General features: G+C 36.2%; 1 long non-coding RNA gene across 1 annotated transcript in view; it reads left to right on the top strand.

The window, feature by feature from the left end:
- The first annotated feature begins 728 nt into the window (after window positions 1-728).
- LOC137616674 (uncharacterized) overlaps window positions 729-11,774 on the top strand; it is a 62,312-nt gene continuing 51,266 nt past the window's right edge. Inside the window, exon 1 of the long non-coding RNA XR_011039473.1 lies at window positions 729-779. This is a non-coding gene — a long non-coding RNA (uncharacterized lncRNA). The remainder of the gene's footprint in view (window positions 780-11,774) is intronic.

Here is an 11,774-nt window from a genome sequence, read left to right as displayed (position 1 = left end):
TACAGTGCAGTAGTTAACCCCTTGAGCGAAGAAGAATTGTTTAGTAACCTCAGTGTTGTCAGGTGTGTGAGGACAGAGGAGAATCTGTTAAGAATAGGCCAGACTATTCGGCGTATGTGTTGCCATTCATTCAGGTTCATAATGAACACGGCCACCTATGGCACCCCCCTTTACATACTCACATACTGGCGCAAGTAAATATAGAAAATGTATTTTATAATAGAGGGCCTTTGAAGGTTTAAGACTCTTGAATGGCAGAGGCAAAGGACAGTGACATTACCCTATCACACTGGACAACACCCTAGAGAATCTTATAAGTTATTATTATTATTATTATTATTTATTATTATTATTCTTGTTCTTCTTGTTCTTCTTGTTATTTTTGTTATACTTGTTCTTCTTGTTCTTCTTGTTCTTCTTCTTCTTCTTCTTCTTCTTATTCTTCTTCTTCTTATTGATTAAAGTAATAGGCTCTGGGATTTGAGGACCCTTACTTTTCTTTTACATTAAAAACCAATCACTAAACTCATCTAGATCGTAGTTACTAATAGTGGAGAATTTCCTAAAATGAAATTATTTGATTTCGAGAATTAGGTAGCGCCATCTGTTGGTCATGGAGTCGGGTTAGGTTTGCTCAAGTTATGTATATTTTTTACAGAGTCCTTGGGAGGTGATTTTCCTTTATATTTTCGTTTTTCTTCATAATGGAAGTTGTCCTCTCACTTGACTTTCCTCATTCAGTCAATGTCTGAGATCTACTCGTCGCGCTAACTTGAAAGGTATGGAATTAGTTATTATAATGCAATTGTGGAAGTTGTGAAGTGTTTGAATATTAGGTTGAATTATTAGTTCTGTTTTAGTTCTCTGATATTTGGTGTTTTTGTGGTGCTTTGAATTTTAGTTAATATTCAGATTTGCACAGCTTTGTTCCAATATTTGATATTGGCTTAACTTGGTTATAGTGCTTTACATAACATTTGTTATATCAAAATTTAATTTAAACACTTCAATTTATCTTAAAAGTTTGATTCATGGTCCATGAGTTTTTTTTATATATTATAGTTCATTATTTGGAGACTTCCTAAGAATACCTTGTCTAGGCCTACAACCAGTGTTCTTTAAGAGTCTAGTACTAAGTTTTCTAGAGTTGTTTCAGTTTAGTTTGAATAGACCTTATGTGCATGGGTGTGTGAACCTTCTGGGTTCATACTCCGAACTTAGATTCGATGACTGCACCAAGCTGCAACAGGAGCCTCTAGTCAATGCCAGCCCTAATTTATAAAACCTGGTGGTGTTAACTTTGTTCTGGCATGTACGCTGAACTTCTATTTAATGTTTGCACCCAAGTAGTCTCTAGCAAACCCAGATTTTATTTATAAATTTTTCTGCATTTAATTAATGCCATTGAACCATGCTTGCCCAAAGTTTACAATAGGTTAAGGTACAAATTTTACGCTGGGCTAAGGTATTAATTCATTCAGTATTTTAATACTTATGGATATTATGACCTTTTTCAGATCCTTTCGGTTTCACTTTTGCAAAAACTATGAAACCAAAATATACTTTAATGCATTTATGCTCTTTCCAATAATTAATTTCCTTTTTAGGGAAAGGAAAAGTAAAAACGTTATGGAAAGTCAAAGATTGTTTTCCTGTACAAAGTAAAAAAAATTATGGCAAGTCAAAGATTGTTTTCCTGTACATGTAAAACTTTAATTTTCATATTTTCCTCAGATAATGTCTGGCGACGAATATAGTCTAAAGTGGTTTTGGAAACGCCTCCAATCCCATGGAAGTACTGTTTACTTAAAGCAGAACCACGGAACAATACCGAAAGAGATTGTGCTAGAAACTTCATCCATTGACCATAGTTTTCAAGAGTTCTTCCTGGAGATGTTATAAGGGTCGTTGCCGGGAAGAAGTAAAACTACGCAAAAAAAAAAAAAAAAGTTTGTTTGAAGGATTTACTTTGCCCATGAATAAAAAAATCTAAGAATGGACTAAAGATAAAGTTCATAAAATTCTGCAGTGACGCTGTTGTGGACTATTAATTGTCTAAGAGGTAAATGAACTTAACTTTTCTGTATGTAAAGGGTATGGGAGTTTGATATTGATTGCACTGCAATATTAGATTTTTAATTATGTATTAGTTCATTTCTAGTTTTATATTCAGTTTTTATTTTAACGTCTAACCTAGCGTCTAATCTAAATTTTTCGTTTCTGGTGTGCCCATGAAATATTAAACAACCCTGTAAAGATTGAAGGTCCAAACTGCACCGTGGAAATTAAAGTATGCTTAAAGGGCAATCGAGGAAGAAAGCTGAAGGAACAGTGAGTGTTTGGAAGAGTTTGTAAAGAAACTAAGACTTCTAAGAGATTCATAATAGAAAACCACCTACCAGGTAGTACGATCGTTAACTACTAGTGGAAGGCAAATGGGAAAAATAGCATTTCTAGGTACAACTTTAAACATTTTACATTAAATAACGGGAAACTTTTAGATCCTATCACTGGAGCTCATTCACGACAAATTGAAAGCACCTGGAATTTGCTGAAACACCGTAACAAAGGCACTGTGGAACCAAGCGTGGAAGGATGGATAGTTACTCATGTGAATTTGGTGTCGCCGGCATGAGGACATTATTCAAGGCGGCACTAGAAAGTATTTCAAATTTAATTGTCTTTTATAGAATTTTGTATAAGGAAATAAACGACTTTCAATAGCCATAACTTTTAATTTTTTTTCAATATTTTGTCCTTCACACATTCAAAGGAAATAAACTTTAAAATTAGCCATAACTTTATATTCTGGCTCTCTAAAAAAAAATTATTTACAATTTCGAAAAGCATAACAAACTGCATTAGAAGTGTTTTGGTTTCATAATTTTTGTGCCAGTCAAACTGGAAAATCAATCCTGTTACTTAAAATAAATTTGTAAAAATTATGTAGATATTTAATTCCTTGGTTGATATAGACCACCTTACTTCTATTTAAAACTTATGGATATTAATGACTTCAGTCCTGTTACTTACAATGTTAATTATATAAATTATTTTTTATTGACTGATATACCTTCCTATCTGTTTTAACTAAATCTGACTAAAACTACCTCTAAATCTAACTACCTACCTACAATTTTTTTAAAAGGCAACCTTTCATCATTAAAGCCTGAACAAGACACTTGAACTGTCCAGTTTTTTCGATGTTAGGAAATTGCAGAAAAAAGGTACGGAAGTAAGGACTCTGTAAAGTGACAATTTATATCTAGGAAATTGAAGAGGTAAAGTACGGAAGTAAGCATTCTGGTATGTAACAATATGGTATTTAAATTTTGTTTCTGAACATACCGTGTAAGAAATGAAATGAGAAGAAAACTTGGTGTCAAGGTAATTTCTATAATGATATCATTGCTATAAAAATAAACGAAAGAATAAGTAAATGGGCAGCTTCCCACTTGTTTCCCCTGGGACAACACCACCAGGAGAGGAAAATGGTAGTTTCTATGGCCCTAGAAATAAATTACATGAATATGGAAGAGGGAAAAAGGACTTTAAAGATGGAATAATGGCGGAGCTTATTGTACCCTTAGGATTATTAAGAGGAATGATGAGGGATATGGTCAGGTCTTGGCTAATGAAAATAGCCTACAGGTAAGGCGCATTATAAGATTTGATGTTCGAGATAATGAGATGAGCCCCGGTTGTTTAGGACTTTGGATAATGAAAATGGATAGAGACTTCCGCTTATTTTCATATCATATATATTCTCTCTCTCTCTCTCTCTCTCTCTCTCTCTCTCTCTCTCTCTCTCTCTCTCTCTCTCTCTCTCTCTCTCTCTCTCTCTCTCTCTCTCTCTCCAGTTATTGAATTTTAAGTTTTGCTCATACATTTTAGGTTTTGCCTATCCCTTTTGTGTGAAACTTTAGTATTGAAATGTGTACTTCTACAGAAACATATGTCATGATATGAAATAAGTTTTTGTATTAGCTCACGAAATTCAAGGTTATGATAGACTGCAAATTAACCCCTTTCAAAGTATGACCGTAAAATATGAAGCCATCTTTATCATTATGTATTTTTCCATGAAATGTCCGCTTTTTATTGGACATACTTTGAAGAGAATGTGGAATAGAAAATAGACATGCATATAAGACTCAAAGCAACACCCTGATGTAAGTGTTGATCCATGTCTTCATATATCTTACATCCGCTTCTTTATGTAAAGGGGGTGGGTGTTTGATATTTATTGAACTGCTATATTAACTTACTATTTTATGTTCCTTTCAGATAATTTTATAAAAGTTCATAAGTTCTAATCAAAAGTAAATACTTTTATTTGGCATAATTTATTATCGTAGTCAATTTAAGGGAATGGTTTTAACGTAGAAATGGTGTTTAGTTATCATTAACTCTCGCTAGTGTTATTTTGGGTTGCACAAGCCATCCAGTTACTGAGTTCCTCCCGTGCTTTCTTAGAGGAAGGTCGAAAAGTTTCCGTCGCCAAATCTTTAAACGATGTTTAGTTTTTGTTGATTCAGTCTCGGTTTATTTTACTTACTCGTCGAACTCCTACTGTAATTATTCCCGCATGCAGTTTCTTGGATTTACCACACGTGTGATATTTCCTGAAGAATTTACGAGTGTGACATCCTTCGACGTGTTAGAAATGGGCGTTACTTTCTGGCGTCACTGTGATAGTCTTGAATTAACCCATCTACTACGAGGATTTGGATTATTACGAAAACCTGCAAAGGAATCCAGGTGAGTTCAATCCTTATAAGCTGAGAGTTAAACCATTCCTGATCGAACCTCAAACTTCCTGTGGATAAGAATCATTGGTACTTTCCTGTTATTGCCCCACCACTTATTTCCGATATAACCCCAATACTATTGTTTAGGTTAGGTTAAGTTAGGCTAGTCTAGGTTAGGTTTGAATTTTATCCCCCCAACCTAACCTAAACTAACCTAACCTAAAAATTAGCTATGGGGTTATATCGGAAATTGGTGGTGGGGCAATAACAGGAAAGTACCGAAACTTTTTATGAAACCTATAGCTGTGGCTATGTTTTTTGTGCACATGGCATTCCCTAAAAGTGAACTTCCACTGAGGATATTCGCTTAAATAGTTTCAGGTCGTGTGATTGGGATTTATGCATGGATTCATGTGTTAGACAAACTCTGTCTATTCGTAAGAGTCATAATTCGGTGTGCGTTCACTCATGCCAGTTAACCAAAAGCTATTATAGAGTTTTATACTGTGGTTTATATATATTAAATATTATTTTTACACTGATTGTATTCGTTAATGTTCCTTTTTGGCTATAATAACTTGCAATGATTATATATGAATTAATGACATTGCTCGTCCATTTTATTATTGTTTATTAGTAGAGAAGAGCAAGAGGCCGGCAAAAGAAAAAGGTTTTAGACAGCTTACTGGAGGATGTAAATAAGACTAACAGCTGGACAATTTATACAGAACTGGAGTAGAGGCAATTGACAGCCCACGTCGAGGAAATGACATATATAAATAGATAGATAGATAGATTGCGGAGTATAGTTTGGTTCGTGAACATTATGATAATAGAGGAGAGGTCTAATGGCTTTATTTTTTACCAATGTAAGTGAATTTCAGTTCAAGTTGATTTTACTTTTAAAGAAGGTATTTTATTCTGAAAGTAATAAAAAGTAGATTGTATTAGTAATTACTTTAGCATAATTTTATTAGCAAAGAAGTATGGGTAGGATAAAAGCTACACTTGGTGGGAGAAAGAAGTATGGTTAGAATACAAGCTACACTTAGTAGCAGCAAGAGGTATGGGTAGAATACAAGCTACAGTTGGTAGGAGAAAGAAGTATGGTTAGAATACAAGCTACACTTAGTAGCAGAAAGAGGTATGGGTAGAATACAAGCTACAGTTGGTGGGAGCAAGAGGTATGGGTAGGATAAAAGCTACACTTGGTAGTAACAATAAGTATGGGTAGGATAAAAGCCACACTTAATAGGACCAAGAGGTATGGGTAGGATACAAGCTACACTTAGTAGCAGAAAGGAGTATGGATAGGATACAAGCTACACTTGGTAGGAACAAAAGGTGTGGGTAGGATAAAAACTACACTTGTCAGGAGCAAGACGTATGGCTAGGATACAAGCTACACATGGTAGGAACCAGAGGTATAGGAAGGACACAAGCTACACTTGGTAGGAGCAAGAAGCATGAGTAGGATATAAGCTACGCTTGGTAGGAGCAAGAAGTATGGATAGCATACAAGCTACACTAGCACCTGTCGTCGTTTGAAGTGACTATGGAAATACTCGTATTATAAGGAAGGAGGTATGTCATCTTTCAAACAATAAAAAGTTCTTCTACTGGAATAGTGATACATAATATCTAGGGCATTATCACTGTCCCCTGCCTCTGCCAAACACGAACGGCCTTTAAACCTCTAAATGGCTATTAATAAAAATCGTATATACTATTCATGCAATATAATTGGTTTTATCATTTTCAATATATTCTTGTACTCGAATATTTTAGACGATTATGCGTATTCTTATTGCTGAATTTTCATGATTTCTCAGATAAAGTAAATATTGAAATTATATCAATGGGGGAATTGCGAAGGTCATTTTATGATAAATATTCACTAAATCCAAAGGGAAACAGGTTAAGAGAGTATTAAGCGAAAGCATATTGTAATAAAAGATGCAAATGGATTGAGGATATCTGGGAAGAAAGAATTTTCCTTTTATAAAGTGAGCAAAACCTCCTCTCTCTCTCTCTCTCTCTCTCTCTCTCTCTCTCTCTCTCTCTCTCTCTCTCTCTCTCTCTCACATACTGTAACAGTGACACCCGAGTGACCTTACTATATACAATCACAGATTTCTAGTCTTGTCATATTACTTAGAATAGTGAACTCTCCTTACGGACACTATTGAAAATAATACTGTTTTCAGGCATTTGTTGATAAACGTATGTTTATGAAACAAAAACTGCCACTAGTCACAATGCAGTTTTTCCTTTCATAAACAATGTTAATAAGGATACCATATAAAATGTAAATTTCTCTTATCTATCAACATACTCCAAGTCTAATTAATAAAAATTATAATTTCAAGTTTTAATGCTTGATTTCCAATCATTACAAAAATGTGCAGTACAAATTCTGTTGATGAATTCTTTCCAATTCTCTATGGATTTCAAAAATTGATCGAAACTCAGTGGGAATTTACGATAATTTCCACGTAACATTGTCTTAGCTGCTACCACACTCTTGTGGTAGGCGGATAAGGGTCTAAACAGAAAGGCGAGCTGAACATGACTGGTTTATCCATACGAAATCACAACCTTATATATAAGGGGTTGAGGATAACAATAATATGAACACTTGACCATATGAAATATGTAATGGCAAGCTTAAACAGGGTTTTCTATTATCAGAGAGAGAGAGAGAGAGAGAGAGAGAGAGAGAGAGAGAGAGAGAGAGAGAGAGAGAGAGAGATATTCAAACGACATAACAAGCTTATATATAAACGGTTGAGGATAACCATGACATAAAAGCTTTAACAATATGAAACTTGGAATAGCAAGCGTAAACAGGGTTTTCTATTATCTGGGAGAGAGAGAGAGAGAGAGAGAGAGAGAGAGAGAGAGAGAGAGAGAGAGAGAGAGAGAGAGAGATAACATCAGTGTATGAGCGTGTATGAAATACAAGTACGCAAGTTCGCTACCCACTATTATCCGGAACATGAAGTGAAAGGTATTAACGGAGCAGCAGCAATGTTTACCCTGGAGCCCCAATCAAAGAGGATTTCACAAATCCCCGAATGAATATTATTCGTAGAAACAAAGCGGGAAGTTACAGGTTCCTATCTGGGTGTTCCTAGTTCCCGTCTCTTTGATGTTAACCTAACAATGGCCAACCAGCTTCAAGCTGTTTCGGATTATTTGGAAATGATACTGCCGGGAGCAAAACCAGTCAATTCATCCTCTCTTGTTTACGCGCAATTGGCCGAGTCCATGACATACATACTGTTAAAACTTTGCCGTAGAAAACAGAAACAATCCTGGATTAATTTTTTCCAGGCATTTACTGTTTTAAAAACGGATAAATTTACGGCCACCAACCCGTAAAAGATAATAACAGAGTAGGGGAAAAATTACGGTCGCCTGTATTTTACTGAAAATACGGCCGAGAACAGTATAATTTTACGGAGACTTTCCGATTAGAACTACGGATTTTTTTAACTATCATTCTTTTAAGGTGTGGAAACCTTCGAAATTATAATTACTGAAACTTTTTCAACTTACACTTAAATATTTGTTGTAAAAACCGTAAAAATCCTGGAATAAATGTTGTCAGGTTTTTAACGTTTTAAAAACGGATATATTGACCTTAATGATTGATATTACGGTCACCAACTCGTAAATGATAATAACAGAGTAGGGTAAAAATTACGTTCGCCTATATTTTACTGAATTACGGCCGAAAATATTATATTTCTACGGAGAACTTCCGATTAAAACTATGGATTTTTAACAGTGGTAAAGTAACAAATCCATTGATCGACGTTTGTCTTTAGTGAATATTCTCAGTTTTTTTATTTGTTGTATGCCATAATGTAGTTTTACGGCTATAGTATTCGCTGACACATTATACTAAATAAAATTTATACTATTATGTTTTTTGGATGTTGTTTAATATTTTAAGCGTTTTTTTTTTTTTTTTTTTTTTGTGTGAAACAAAAATAGTAGGAAAATTGAATTTATCTATTCATACTAACCATTTTATATGAAATGTCATAAAAAAAGAAAAAATGCAACGTAAAAGTAATTTTTTTCAAGTCCCCAAAATATTTCTAGCCGATATCTTTTCTAAGCCGGAATTTTCCCTGATTCCTTTTGATGCCCTCCCCACTGATTGTCGGCAATCCATCATGCTTTAAAATTTACTTGAACAAATTTCAAAATAACAGTTTATTTTCAGAATGACCGAACATAGTTTGTTTAGCTTCTTCGTGACTTAAATAATCTATGAGTAGGGAAGTTGGCAGTTCATCACGCGAACTTCTTGAACGAATTATGGATTGATTGAAGTCACGGTTTTTGGGAGTGTTTGTTAATTTGTTAAGTGAAAATTCCCATAAATAACATGAACATGGTTATTTATATGGAAATAATTGCATTTAAATACCTCCAGCTACATATTAAACTCGTTGCTGTTCTCTGGATAATGTAACCATTATCAATTCGCAATTGCCAACGTGACGATAAAATTGGCTGAACACGAGACGTAAATAAGGACATGCCAGAGGCCTTTGACATGCAGTGGTCCAGAAACGGGTTCATTTGTCTGTGTGTGTTTGTATATATATATATATATATATATATATATATATATATATATATATATATATATATATATATATATATATATATATAGGTGTATTGTATATATATACTGTATATATATATATTGTATATATATACATACATATACCAAAGGCACTTCCCCCAATTTTGGGGGGTAGCCGACATCAACAAGAAACAAAAACAAAAAAGGGGACCTCTACTCTCTACGTTCCTCCAGCCTAACCAGGGACTCAGCCGAGTTCAGCTGGTACTGCTAGGGTGCCACAGCCCAACCTCCCACATTTCCACCACAGATGAAGCTTCATACTGCTGAGTCCCCTACTGCTGCTACCTCCGCGGTCATCTAAGGCACCGGAGGAAGCAGCAGGGCCTACCGGAACTGCGTCACAATCGCTCGCCATTCATTCCTATTTCTAGCACGCTCTCTTGCCTCTCTCACATCTATCCTCCTATCACCCAGAGCTTTCTTCACTCCATCCATCCACCCAAACCTTGGCCTTCCTCTTGTACTTCTCCCATCAACTCTTGCATTCATCACCTTCTTTAGCAGACAGCCATTTTCCATTCTCTCAACATGGCCAAACCACCTCAACACATTCATATCCACTCTAGCCGCTAACTCATTTCTTACACCCGTTCTCTCCCTCACCACTTCGTTCCTAACCCTATCAACTCGAGATACACCAGCCATACTCCTCAGACACTTCATCTCAAACACATTCAATTTCTGTCTCTCCATCACTTTCATTCCCCACAACTCCGATCCATACATCACAGTTGGTACAATCACTTTCTCATATAGAACTCTCTCTACATTCATGCCCAACCCTCTATTTTTTACTACTCCCTTAACTGCCCCCAACACTTTGCAACCTTCATTCACTCTCTGACGTACATCTGCTTCTACTCCACCATTTGCTGCAACAACAGACCCCAAGTACTTAAACTGATCCACCTCCTCAAGTAACTCTCCATTCAACATGACATTCAACCTTGCACCACCTTCCCTTCTCGTACATCTCATAACCTTACTCTTACCCACATTAACTCTCAACTTCCTTCTCTCACACACCCTTCCAAATTCTGTCACTAGTCGGTCAAGCTTCTCTTCTCTGTCTGCTACCAGTATAGTATCATCCGCAAACAACAACTGATTTACCTCCCATTCATGATCATTCTTGCCTACCAGTTTTAATCCTCGTCCAAGCACTCGAGCATTCACCTCTCTCACCACTCCATCAACATACAAGTTAAACAACCACGGCGACATCACACATCCCTGTCTCAGCCCCACTCTCACCGGAAACCAATCGCTCACTTCATTTCCTATTCTAACACATGCTTTACTACCTTTGTAGAAACTTTTCACTGCTTGCAACAACCTTCCACCAACTCCATATAACCTCATCACATTCCACATTGCTTCCCTATCAACTCTATCATATGCTTTCTCCAGATCCATAAACGCAACATACACCTCCTTACCTTTTGCTAAATATTTCTCGCATATCTGCCTAACTGTAAAAATCTGATTCATACAACCCCTACCTCTTCTAAAACCACCCTGTACTTCCAAGATTGCATTTTCTGTTTTATCCTTAATCCTATTAATCAGTACTCTACCATACACTTTTCCAACTACACTCAACAAACTAATACCTCTTGAATTACAACACTCATGCACATCTCCCTTACCCTTATATAGTGGTACAATACATGCACAGACCCAATCTACTGGTACCATTGACAACACAAAACACACATTAAACAATCTCACCAACCATTCAAGTACAGTCACACCCCCTTCCTTCAACATCTCAGCTTTCACACCATCCATACCAGATGCTTTTCCTACTCTCGTTTCATCTAGTGCTCTCCTCACTTCCTCTATTGTAATCTCTCTCTCATTCTCATCTCCCATCACTGGCACCTCAACACCTGGAACAGCAATTATATCTGCCTCCCTATCATCCTCAACATTCAGCAAACTTTCAAAATATTCCGCCCACCTTTTCCTTGCATCCTCTCCTTTTAACAACCTTCCATTTCCATCTTTCACTGTCTCTTCAATTCTTGCGCCGGCCTTCCTTACTCTCTTCACTTCTTTCCAAAACTTCTTCTTATTCTCTTCATATGACTGACCCAGTCCCTGACCCCACCTCAGGTCAGCTGCCCTCTTTGCCTCACGTACCTTGCGCTTTACTTCCACCTTTTTCTCTCTATATTTTTCATACTTCTCTATACTATTACTCTGCAGCCATTCTTCAAAAGCCCCCTCTTTCTCTTCCACTTTTACCTTCACTCCTTCATTCCACCATTCACTGCCCTTCCTCATGCTGCCTCCAACAACCTTCTTGCCACATACATCACTTGCAATCCCAACAAAATTTTCTTTTGCTA

This window comes from Palaemon carinicauda, chromosome 22 (genome assembly GCF_036898095.1).
Source record: "Palaemon carinicauda isolate YSFRI2023 chromosome 22, ASM3689809v2, whole genome shotgun sequence".
Classification (NCBI taxonomy): domain Eukaryota; kingdom Metazoa; phylum Arthropoda; class Malacostraca; order Decapoda; family Palaemonidae; genus Palaemon; species Palaemon carinicauda.
The sequence above is the reverse complement of the archived record's forward strand: the minus strand, read 5'-3'. Positions and strand labels throughout refer to the sequence as shown.